The following is a 9,462-nucleotide window of genomic DNA, read 5'->3' on the forward strand; positions in this document are numbered from 1 at the left end:
AGACAGAAGGTAGACAGGGAAGGGGAGATGGGGAGGGGGGTGAGGAGGGGACAAGGGGATCAGGAGGCTGAGAGGAGAAGGAGGGGGAGGAGGAGGGACAGTACAGGGACAAGACAGGGACAAGAGAGACAAGACAAGAGAGACAGGGAAGGGGACAGAGCGAGGGAGGGACAGGCAGACACCAGCAAACCACCCGGAGGACAGACAGAGGCCCAGGACAGAGCACAGCAGCCAGGCGGCCGGGAGGCAGGCTCCAGGGCTGCCCGAGGGCTCCGTCCCCGCCCGGCCCCTCGGTTCCCTGGGCACGGGGAGCTCCGAGCACCAACCACCCAGACCCACAGGAGCCAGAAGCCAGTGGGACCTGAGCTCTGCTGGCCGCCAGCTGGCCTCGGGGGACAGTCAGCACACGGAACGTGATGCGGACGCTCGGAAAGGTCCTGCACTTAGGTTCAAACAGGGGCTGCCCGGGCAGAGAGAGCCGCCGGCCGCCTCGAGGCGGGTCCTGTAAAGGTCCCTGGAGGCTCCCCCGAGCCCCCGGGGTTCGCTCGCTGGAGAAGCCAGTGGACCCTGGGCGACGTCCATGCAAGTAGAGGGCCCAGGAGGAGGGGCTGGGAGGCCACCGTCCCCTGGGCTGCTCTGGGGCCACCTGAGCCTGCTCTGCAGGGAGGGAGAAGAGGCACAGGTGCAGGGAATGTTCTGGAAGGCTTGCAGAATCAGAGAACCACCAGGAGACCAGGGAGTCAGACGGGGTCCAGGGGGTCACCGAGCTCTGGCACTTGGTGTGACCTCTGACGAGTCCCTTAATCTCTCTGGGCCTCGGTCTCCTCATCAGTAACACGGGGGGATCACAGGGCCGCTTCTCAGGGTGGCCGTGAGGATTCTGTGTGAAGACCTGAGCCCACAGAGAAGCGCCCAGACAGGTGGGTCTGAAGATCCTGAGGCTGCTCGGCTGGAGTGGGGGCTCGTGGGGACCGGAGAGCCGTGTGCACCGTGGGGACAGTGTGGGGGTGCCCGGGACTGTTGAGGACACGAGGGCATCATGCTTCCTTTCGGGGGTCTACCTGGGACCCCTGAGCCTCCTCTCTCTGCCTCCCAGGGCAGGGCTGTCACCCCCACGTGTGTGCACCACAGTGGGCAAAGGTCCTCGCCTGGAGGCTCTCACTCCAGCAGGTACGAGCTGTGTGCCTGTGAGCAGGTCCCTTCTCTGGGCCTCAGTTTCCTAAAGTGGAAGGTACGGGTAATCAGGCCCAATCTGGGAGGCTCCATGAGGATGAAAGAGTGTGCCACGCCCGTGAAGCCAGGGCACAGTGAGCACTGGGTCACAGGGGCCTCGATAATGGTCTTTGCCATCAACCCAGAGGGACAAGAGACCGTGGAATATACCAGCTGGGGTCATGGCCCGGGTGTGCTCCGGCTTGCATACACCTGCTCACACAGCGTGTGACGCCCCTGACGCCCCTGGCTCCACAGGACTGTCCTGAGCCACGTGTCCTTGGGTCCCTGGGGCTCCCCCCACTTGAGGAAAATCATGTCCTCCAGCGGAGTAAAGGTCAAGGCCTCGGCTGCGATCCCGCCAGGCACTGTGAGAGGAAGGTGACACAGGGCAGGGGACAGCCAGCTTTGCAACCACACGCCTGAATTCAGATTCCAGCCTCTGCTTGGACTGACTACTCACCCTCTCTGAGCCTCGGTCTCCTCGCCTGTGACCTGGGGATGACAGCGACCCCTCCTTCACCTGAGAGCTGGAGCACTGAATGTGGGTGGGTGTCCCCAGTGCCCAGCCATGTCACAGGCGTCCAGTCGGTTCCCAATTCCGTTCTTCTCCTGCTGGAGTGGAGGCTGGAGGAAGGCTGTGGAGAGGTGGGAGGAGGAGCTGCAGAGGAGTATTCCTCCAGGGCCAGGGAGGCCGGGGAGGCTGGGCCCCCCCCTCCCACCGGGAAGGAGGTAAGAGCCCAGGCAGAAAGGTGGGACTCAGAGGGCATCTCTGCTTCCTCCGAGTCCTAGAAGCCTCTGAAATGAGGGCCCAGAGCGGGGAACTGGTTTTCCCAGGTCACACAGCAAACCAGCAGCAGATATAGGATTAAACTCACTCAGTTCAAGCTGAGGAGTCTTGGTCTCGTCGGCCTGCCTGGTCCTCGTGCCTAGAAACCTGTTTCCTCCCCACCAGCAACTCTGCCCTCAGCCCCACGCTGACCCCAGGGCTCGTGGGGAGATCAGCTTCAGTGGGGGCCACAGACACATGCCCGTGATGCTTGGCTTTTCCGCCAAAGACCCCAATTCCATCTCCATGTGAAGGGAAAGGGGTCTGAGAGCAAGAAAATGGAGCTGTGTGGCTTTGGGCAAAGACTTGACCTCTCTGTGCCTCAGTATCTTCATCTATAAAATGGGATAATAAGAGTCCCCCCACCTTGTAGGGTTGTTGCGAGCTCCCCGTACTACGGGTCCAAGTCCCAGACACCAGAGGGGCTCAATAAATGTGGGTTGTGGGGATTGGGGTCAGGCATGCGGCCTCCAGGTGTCTGACCCTGGGGAAGTCATTCCCCTCCCTGCGCCCTTACCCACCGCCTAAAGGGAGGACCATTCTAACAGCAGCTCAGCACCACAGGCCCCTGTAAAGATCACATGGGGTCGCCAGGGATCAAGAAAAGCCCAGGATGTCTGATGCGGATCCAAACACCCCAAGGTCACCATAAGGCGCCGAGCACATGTTTATTTCCGGCCGGGCTCTGTGCTCCCCCTCCCGCCCACCCCGTCCAGTGTCGCTCGGTGGTCCCCCAGCCCCTCCAGCTGCCTGCTAATGAGCCGCAGGCTTCAGTAATGAGGCTGCTTCATCACAGAAAGTGCTGGAACAGCCTCGGAGGGAGAGGGGCCGGGTGGGGGAGGAGGGAGGAGATGGGGAGCCAGAGGGAATCCCCTCCGGTCTGCAGTGCTCAGTAAGAGAAGCTGCTCCCCTGCAGCTCCTCCTGCAGAAGCCCCCGCAGGATGGTGGCCACGGAAGTCAGAATCTCCTTCCAAGTGTGCAAGACCTCACCTGTGGAATCAGCCAGCCTTGGAAAGTGGAGGAATCGGGATTCCTGAGGGGCACACTTTTATGAACAAGGCCAGCGGCCCTGTCCTGGGATCATGAATGCCAAGCCTTGGGCTCACAGAAGTGCCCTTTCCCTACCCTCCTGCCAGCAGCCAGCAGGCTCAGAGATTGGCCGAGGTCCTGGCCATGCGGCAACGTCCAGCTTGGAGCTGGACCAGGCCCTTGAGGGCAGAGGAACAAGACCAGATCCTATAGAAGGGGCTGGTGGGGCCAGCCAGGGAGTGAGAAGCCAGGGAGTGAGCCCCACCAAGCAGGTCTGGGTCAGAGGGGGCCGTGGGGAAAAGGCGGGCAGGCCTGGGCCGAGGAATGTGCCCAGAGCCCCGTGCCACAGAGGGACCGTGGGGCAAAGGCTGGGGGAGGCCACAGCTCAGAGGCTTAGACCTGGTGGGCCTGAGGCTGTGGCTGTGTCCCCTGACCTGGTCTCGCCTGGCGGTGTCCCCAGGCTTGCCTGAGCTGGGCAGGGTTGGGGGGTCCAGAGGTCTATGGGGCCAGCTTCAGGATTGTCCATGAAAGTGACAAATGGGGGGCGGCGCATTTGCCCAGGACATGATCGTTGGCTGGGGTGGAGGGGAAGGTGGGGGATTCCCTGCCCGAGGAACCCCACGGCACAAAGGAGAGTGTAAGATGCGGTGGGCAGGGGAAGCAGCCCAGGAGACTGGGCCGCAGGCACCGTGGCTCAGAATACACGGAGTTAGGGCTCTGGGTCTCGAGGGACAGACACGCCACACCAACCCCCTTCGGCACAAGAAGGGAGGTGAGGGACCCCGTGGTGGAGGGTGCTGGCGGAGGAGCTGGGCTCCGTGACGTCTTCAGGCCTCTGGCTCTCTGCGCTCTTGCCTCTGGCCTCCAGCCCGGTGGCCTCCCAGCCAATCAGCCTCAGGGCCCCACGCTCTCACCTTGCCAGCTCTGTGTCTGGACCCCCTGTAACTCCGTCCCAGTGGCTCCGATTGGGTCCCTCCCTGCGTCCACCACTGTGAGGAGGATGCCAGACTCTGACAGGCCATGCCTGTGGCTCTGCCCGGCCTCCCTCTGGGCTGGAGCGGCTTCTACTGGATCCCGAGGACTGGCAAGGCCCAGCGGTGGTTCCCCAAGGGAAGTGAGGTCAGGCTGCTGTGGGGGATGCTGGTGGGGGTCCAGAGCCTTCAGATGTCCACCTCGCCTGGGGTCAGAGGTGGGAGCGATGGAGTTTGGGCCACCACACAGATGCCCGTGGCCAGATCAGGGCACCGGTCCTCAACCCGCCACAAGGGGTGGCTGCTAGTAGCCCCAAGTCCAGAGAGCTGTCGGCGGCTGAAGGGAGCAGCCTGCTGGCCATCTGGAAATGCCTCTGAGGCTACACGCCCACGGGGAGCAACCTGCAGTCAATGGCCAGCTGACACAGGGTCCAGAAGGCCCGGCCGGTCCCCGAGGGGATGGAGCCAAGGGGCGGCATATATGCTCAGGGGGCCAGTGGCTCAGGCTGAGGCTGGACCCCAGCTCAGCCCACACCCTAGCCTCGCTCCCCCTCCCAAGAAAGAACCCTCCCGATGCCCCCTTGCCCTTGGGCCCCTCTCACTCTGCTCCTCGGGAACCCCACCTGCGCTGGTCCCTGCCTGGGGAACCCCACCTGCACTGGTCCCTCCCTGGAGCCGTCTTACCCAGGCAGCTCTCCCCGTTCTCACCTGGCGGGGGGGCAGTCTAAAAGGGACCCTCTGGGCAGACTCCGAGGAAGGTGAAGGCCGGCATCTTGGGGTCTTCCAAACCCAGCTCCTGCCCCTCCCTCCTCCTGCTTCTCCCCGCACCCTCGTCTACACAGGCCCCCGCACAACCCACCCTCTCCGTGTAATTCCCGCATCGCTCTCAGATCTCCGTTTGATTAACGGAAGGTTGTAAACAAGTCCCAGGAAAAAAGAAAGCCAGCATCTCCCCAGGGCAGCCACCGACTATTGACAGATGGCAAATTGCTTTGCAACCAATATATTTTGTTTTTTATTTGTGTATAGATAAACAGGACTAAACTAATTAGGATTTTTGCTCCCTTCCTCGGGTCTTGGACTACAATGGGAGTCTCTGGCTCTGGAGTGGATTGGGGAGCAGTCTTCACTGAAGGATTTGTCTCCACAATTATAGTTCATTAATGGACTTTCAAGAGAGGGAAGATGGGGCCATCCACGATCCCAATAAGAGGATTGTTTTGTATTTCTCCTTTTTTAATTGCATGCATACCTCCTGGACCAACGCTCTGTGAAAAATGAGGAAAAAGACACCCAACTGGCCCATCTGTTCAAGATGCAAATACAAGCGATGTGAGAGAAGACAGGCTTGGAGAGGGGCAGCTGGGCCACCCTCCTCTGGGGGAGCCGTGTGGGGGGGTGGGGGCTCCGCAGCCAGAGCCCAGGGACATTAGGTGTGTTGGTCTGGGAGGAGCCACTCTGCTCACCCATCACAGTACCTGGAGATTTGGGTCAGGGCAGCCTTGGTCCTCTATGGAGCCACCCTTCTTGGGCACCTACTATGTGCTAGGGGCTCTACACGGATTTTCTTTAGTTTTTCTTTTAAAGATTTTATTTATTTACTCATGAGACACACACACACACACAGAGGGAGAGATGTAGGCAGAAGGAGAAGCAGGCTCCCTGCAAGGTGCCCAATGCAGGACTTGATCCCAGGATCCCAGGGATCCCAACTTGAGCTGACGCTCAAGCGCTGAGCCACCGAGGCGTCCCTTTCCATGGATTTTCTACCTTAAACTTCACAAAGATCCATTTGACAGGCCCATCTTACAGACAGAAGAGGTAAGGCGGACAGATGTGCGCAGGGTGCTTGGCAAGGTGCGGAGCGGGCTGGTGACAAACACGTCATAGGTCTTAAGGAGGCTCAGAGACACAGTGGGATTGGCTCACGGCACTCGAGTTGGAGCTGGGATTGGATGTCAGGCCTGTTGTCTCAAATGTTTCTGCTATTTCTTCTCCCTCTTTGCTGCCATCTGATGAACCTTAGACTCAGTTTCCCCATCTGGGAAATGGGCCCTGGAGACCAGGTAAGAAGAGCTTGAGGGCCATCTTAGGCTTTGGGAGGCTGTGTTCTGAAGAAGGCAGGGGAACCCGGATGGCAGGTCTGGGGAGCGGCTCTGGGGCCCAGGAGGGAGACTCCCAGGTCCTGGCAGCAGGAGGAGGGTGCGGGCGTGTTGGGGCAGGTCTTTCATCCCTGTCACCTGAGGCACATGGGCAGAGGGAATCAGTCCTTTTGGACTCTCCCCACTGAAGAGTCTGGAGGGGCTGTTCCCTTCTCCAGCTGGGCCACCGCCCCGACCCCTCAGTCTGGGATGCTTGTGTTAATACGAGGCATACGATGGGGACACAGCCTCAGTGGAACTTTCCGGTGTGTCTCCCTCAGGACGAGCCCCTTGGGGAGGAAAGCAGGAGCCCCCTTGCATTTCAGCCCTGTCCGTGGTCCCTGCCGCACTCCCCTGCTCCACCACGGAGCATTCCTGGCTGATCTGGGGCGCTCTCTGGGGGCTCTGGGCCACGGTTGTCCTGCGGGTTCGGCTGGGTTTCTCTGGAAAGGAACGGGATCCCGCGAGGGGAGAAGTGGAGACTAGGCCTGGCCCATTTTACAGACGAGAGCAGTGAGGCTCAGAGCGCAGGGGCGGGTGGGGCTTGCAGCTCAGGCGCCAGGCCTCCAACACAGGCCTGTTGGTCTCCTAAGGCCATCCGCCTTTCCGCCTTTGGGTGGAAGAACAGTGTCCCGGAGCTGCCCTGTCACCCCGCTGTCTGTGCGTTACTATAGCAGCCACCTCGGCAACCAGGGAGGGGAAGTGGAAAATAGGCCAGAGCAGTAATGAGGCTGCAAGGTTCTGATGTGTCTCCTGATGGGATCTGGCTTCACAAGCACCCCCACATCAGAGGCAGCTGGAGTCTGGGGCCCTAGATCAAAGGCCAGCCTCCTCGGAGCTCAGACACAGGGCCTGGCTCCGTCCTCGGAAGGCTTCCCCCTTGATCCTCTCACAGTGAGTCACGCTGTCGCTACTGTTGCCTCTAACTGTTCCCTGAGGATGTCACCTGCTGCCTGGACTGGCGGTGGGCAGAGGTCCCTGACACGGGTGTGTGTCCTCAACACCTCCCACCAGGCTGTGCAAGACCCCACCTTGGGCTCCTTGGGGCTTCCTGCCAAACGGCAGCTCCTAGGACAGGAGTCTTTTCATATTGGTAAGTGGAGTTCCAGTCCCTGCTCTGTGGCTTCACGCGGGCCCCTGGTCCCTTGGCTCCATTCCCTCCCCACCAGTCAGATGGTTACAATGTCCTTGAGGCTGCAGGGGTGAGGGCTTAGAATGTGGCACAGTGGGCAGATGTCCTGCTTGGCCTCCCGCCCGCTGTGTGACTGTGGGCACATACTCAACCTCTCTGAGCCTCCGTCCCCTCCTCACCGTGTGACAGTAAAGAAGAGGGCAAGTCTTCCCTCAAACCTCGCCTTCTTGGGGAGGCTCCTCAGACACCGTACTTAATCCTGCCCCCTGCCCCCATGTCCCCCCGACAGGTGCACGCACGTCCAGGTACGCGATTGCTCATGGCCTTCCCGCCTCTACCCATCTGCTGCGCCTTCCTGTATGCAGCCGGGACTTTGGAAGTACCTGCCGCGTGCACCACAGGGCCCTGCGACGGCAGCACTGAAGGAGGAGGGTTGAAGAAATTCCATTCGGACTGACGAGCCGTTGTGCACTGATGCTGGACATGGGACCCCAGGATGCTCTCCCTCTGAGGAGCTCACAGTCTACTTGGGGTGACGGAGGTGGGAGATGCCAACGGGCAGGTGGAGGTGAGAGTGTAGCCTGGGGCACAGTCACTGGTGGGGCACACAGTCTGCCTGTGTCAGGGGAGGGGCTTCCTGGTTGACACCTATCCTGGTTGAGGAGGCTGGAGGACGGGAGGAGGAGGGGTGTGAGCGTGTGAGTGTGTGTGGGTGCATGCACACTCCAGCACACGCAGGTGCACGGGGAGCGCCTGGCTGGTGGGTAGATAACAGAATTCCCCCCGGGTGTTCTGCTCACCCCCAGCCCCCATATTCACACCATGTCAGGGCCCTGGGGTGGGAAGCACAGCAGAGACAGCTGAGGTCCCCGAGATGAGACCAACATTTCACGGGGAGAAGGTGGGGTCAGGGGCCCGTGAGTCTTTGAGGATGAGTCGTACACAGGCCTGCCAGGCCCCTGAGCTTCAGACTGGAAAAGGCTAGGTTATCTGAGCCCGTAGCCCCTGGAAGCCTCTGCACCCCCCTGAGGGTGAGAGCACCCCTGCCAGCTCACAGGAGGGGAGGGGCCTCCACTGGGGGTGTTTCCAGGGAGGCTCCTGGGGCGCAGGGAGGGGAGTGGCTTGTCCCTGTCCCCATGGCTAAGTCTGCCAGGCTCTGGGCTCCGGGTTCCCTGTGCCGCAGGTGCACGGGGACCCCAGCCTTCCTGCTGAGGTCTGGTGGGTGGGGGGCGCGGCCCCTGGGTGGTCCTGGAGGACCGAGTGCAAACCCAGCTCCCTCCAGAATCCCAGCCCCACCGGCTTGGTCCCTACTTCTCCCCTCGCGGGATCCCGTTCTGGAGGAACCCAGCCAAACCCGCAGGACAGCCGTGGCTCAGAGCCCCCCGAGAGTGCCCCAGGTCAGCCCGGAATGTGGGGAGACCTCCATGGTGGAGCAGGGGAGTGCAGCAGGGACCACGAACAGGGCTGAAATGCAAGGGGGCTCCTGCTTTCCTCCCCAAGGTGCTCGTCCTGAGGGAGACACACTGGAAAGTTCCCCTGAGGCTGCATCCCCATTGCTCCTCGTGCTAACACAGCAGGAACACCCCAGAAGGCAGCATGTGCATCAGCGTGTGCATCGGGGAGCAGGTCGCCGAGGTGTCGGCCCCACGGGCCTAAGGACCCACGTCACCCACTCGGCACGCGGGGCCCTGGGGGTGGTGAGCCCGGGGAGCAGACCGGGTGTGGGGCTCAGGGCCCCGGGACCCACACGGAGAGCGGAGAGGAGCGGAGGAGCGGGGGCGGGGGTCTGCGGCCCAGGGCCCTCCCTCGGCAGAGCCGACTCCGTGGGCCCAGCGTCACGGAAGCTCCCTCCGCCTGCGGGTCTGCCCGTCCTTCCCTTTCGTGGCACCTGCGCCGCGCAGGATCTGGGAACCAGAGCGTCTCTCATGGACTCAGAGAGGCTTTCAGCAAACCTTTGAATCACAGAACGTGAGCATCTGGTCCCTTTCCCAGAATCCTGGAATTCCGGAATCACAGACTCATTCCTGGGCTCACAGGCCTGACGGGCTGAGAGTTAAGGAGTCTCCGGGGGACACCTGGAGCTGTCCCACAGCTCACGGCCTCGGACTCACCGAATGGGCCAGCAACGTGGAGCAGACACGGCTGTCC

The sequence above is a fragment of the Canis aureus genome, chromosome 5 (genome assembly GCF_053574225.1).
Source record: "Canis aureus isolate CA01 chromosome 5, VMU_Caureus_v.1.0, whole genome shotgun sequence".
Lineage (NCBI taxonomy): Eukaryota > Metazoa > Chordata > Mammalia > Carnivora > Canidae > Canis > Canis aureus.